Source organism: Sorghum bicolor, chromosome 2 (genome assembly GCF_000003195.3).
Source record: "Sorghum bicolor cultivar BTx623 chromosome 2, Sorghum_bicolor_NCBIv3, whole genome shotgun sequence".
Taxonomy (NCBI): Eukaryota; Viridiplantae; Streptophyta; class Magnoliopsida; order Poales; family Poaceae; genus Sorghum; species Sorghum bicolor.
The window spans coordinates 46,920,324-46,923,852 of NC_012871.2; positions in this window are offsets into that span (position 1 = coordinate 46,920,324).

Here is a 3,529-nt window from a genome sequence, read left to right on the forward strand (position 1 = left end):
TAAGAATCAATGGAGCTGTCACTACCACGAACTACCCCGCGATCTGGCATATAGGGTACAATCACAGATGAATACGGTATAGGCACCACGCCTACACAATACTTATCATTTACCCACTGTACACATGGATAAACGCTATACGATCCTAAACATGTATATAATTCCAATCTAACTAAGCCAAGCATATAGCTATAATAAACTAAGAACAATATAATTGCGAATATAAACAAGTAGAGCAAAGTCATAATCAATATATTGAAGTAGAACAAAGTCATATTCATAATATTGAAGAACAAAGATGACCAATTGAAGAACAATAGAGGAATTACCAAGAATCTTTTTAACAGATCCGGAAACCAATCGAAGATTGACTCCTTCTAGTTCTAATCCTATGTAGCTATGCTAAACTAGAGATCTATTGATGTGGTGGCTCTAGGGCTTGATCAGAGGCTTCTTCTCCCGAGATGAATAATGAATTAGGGTTTCAGAGAGGTGCTCTCCTCCAGGGGCCAGGGGTCTGCTTATATAGTCCTTCCAAATGAATGTGGGCCGTCGGATCAAACCGACATTAATCGCACGGTTTTCCTTGATCCTTTAGGTCGGTGGAGCATGATCCGCGAAGTAGAACATGATTGGTTGCCTAGCCAGGGTGGGCGCCCAAGGGGGGAAGGCGGGCGCCCTGCCCCCGGGCCCAATCGGTCCCCCGTTCGTTCCCGCGGCTTCTGGACTCTTCTAGATGTTGGATAATTGCGCGGCACGTTAATATCTCTATGTAAACCCGACGTGTGGGCCTTTCCTCCATAATTCCTGATAACCCCCTACAGAAATAGACAAACACCAAAACTCGTAGAATTCTGTCAGATAAAACCCTAAGTCTGGGTGCCGATTGCATTTGGATCCTTTTCTTTGTTTATTTGTTGATTATATTTGATACTTAAGGACTGTCAACACCATGTATGTGTGCAATCCAAGTAACCTCGCAAGCCTCACAAGGCTGCGGAGGCGAGGAACTTGGCACCATTAGAACTAATCCATTCTGATCTATGCGGGATGAATGGTGAGTTGACTAAAGGTGGTAAACGATACTTCATTACATTTATAGACGATTGCACTAAATTTTGTCATGTGTACTTGCTTAAAACAAAGGATGAAGCATTATAATATTTTAAAGCCTATAAAGCTGAAGTAGAAAATCAACTTGAGAGGAAAATTAAACGCTTAAGGTCTGAACGTGGTGGAGAATATTTTTCAAGTGATTTTTCTGATTTCTGCGTAGAACATGGTATTATTCATGAGAGGACACCGCCATATTCACCACAGTCCAATGGGATTGCCGAAAGAAAGAACCGTACTCTAACTGAGATGGTTAACGCCATGTTAGAGACTTCGGGACTATCTAAGGAATGGTGGGGTGAGGCGATATTGACAGCATGTCATGTCCTGAATAGAGTTCCTACAAAGAATAAAGAAATCACACCGTTTGAGGAATGGGAAAAGAAAAGAATAAATGTCTCCTATTTGCGTACTTGGGGTTGTTTGGCTAAAGTGAATGTACCAATAAACAAGAAACACAAACTCAGACCTAAGAAAGTTGATTGTATTTTCCTTGGTTATGCTACTCACAGCGTAGGGTATAGGTTTTTAATTATAAATTCTGGAGTATCAGATATGCATGTTGGTACTATAATGGAATCTAGAGATGCAACATTCTTTAAAACTGAGTTCCCTATGAAAAGTACACCTAATATTTCTAGTCATGAGTCTATAAATTCCCATGAGCAATTTATTCCGATAGAACAATCTGAGGAACTCATTATCCTGAGGAGGATGATAATGTAGTCACTCGAACGAGCAAAAGACAACGAAAAGTGAAGTCTTTTGGAGATGACTATATTGTGTACCTCGTGGATGATACCCCAACAACCATTAAAGAGGCATTTTCCTCTCCTGGTGCTGACTTGTGGAAGGAAGCAATAAGGAATGAGATGGATTCAATAATGTCTAATGGAACTTGGGAAGTGGTTGAACGGCCTTATGGATGTAAACCTATAGGGTGTAAATGGGTGTTCAAGAAAAAGCTTAGGCCTGATGGTACAATTGAGAGGTACAAGGCTAGGCTTGTGGCTAAGGGTTATACCCAAAGAGAAGGGGAAGATTTCTTTGATACTTATTCACCAGTTGCCCATTTGAAAACAATTCGAGTGTTACTATCCTTGGCTACCTCTCATGGTTTTCTCATTCATCAGATGGATGTGAAGACAGCTTTCCTAAATGGAGAGTTAGAGGAAGAGATCTATATGGATCGGCCTGATGGATTTGTAACAAGTGGTCAAAAGGGCAAGGTGTGTAAGCTACTAAAATCCCTATATGGCCTAAAACAAGCTCCAAAACAGTGGCATGAGAAGTTTGACAGAACTTTAACTTCTGCCGGCTTTGCTGTTAATGAAGCTGACAAATGTGTGTACTATCGGTTTGGTGGGGGGTGAAGGTGTGATCTTTTGTTTGTACGTGGATGACATACTGATCCTTGGGACAAGCCTTGATGTGATCAAGGAAGTTAAAGACTTTTTGTCTAATAACTTTGAGATGAAAGATTTGGGAGAAGCTGATGTTATTTTAAACATTAAGCTTTCAAGAGAAGGCAATGGTGGGATTACACTTGCACAATCCCACTATGTGGGAAAGATTTTAAGTCGCTTTGGATACAGTGACTGTCAATCTGCTCCTACGCCTTATGATCCTAGTGTGCTATTGAGGAAAAATCGAAGAATAGCAAGGGATCAACTAAGATTCTCCCAAATTATAGGCTCACTGATGTACCTTGCAAGTGCCACGAGGCCTGATATCTCGTTTACAGTTAGCAAACTTAGCCGGTTTGTGTCAAATCCGGGAGATATTCATTGGCAAGCTCTTGAGAGAGTGATGCGCTATCTGAAAGGTACTGTGAGCTATGGCATTCACTATACCGGATACCCCAAGGTATTAGAGAGTTATTGTGATGCAAATTGGATATCTGATGCTGATGTGTTAAAGGCCACAAGTGGATATGTGTTTCTGCTTGGAGGTGGCGCTGTTTCATGGAAGTCTTGCAAGCAGACTATCTTAACGAAGTCAACTATGGAAGCAGAACTCATAGCATTAGACACCGCTGGCGCTGAGGCTGAGTGGCTTCGTGAACTCCTAATGGATCTACCGGTGGTTGAAAAACCTGTGTCGGCTATTTCCATGAACTGTGACAATCAAACGGTGATCACAAAAATCAACAGTTCTAAGGACAACATGAAGTCTACTAGGCATGTCAAACGGTGTTTGAAGACTGTCAGAAAATTGAGAAACTACGGAGTTATAGCATTTGGACTATGTTCATACGTCCAAGAATCTGGCAGATCAATTCACAAAGGGACTATCACGTAATGTGATAGATAGTGCATCGAGTGAGATGGTTTTGAGACCCACGTGAGGTCTACCATGGTGGCAACCTATTCTATATGATCGGAGATCCCGTGAAGTAGAATGGTGAAACAAGCCA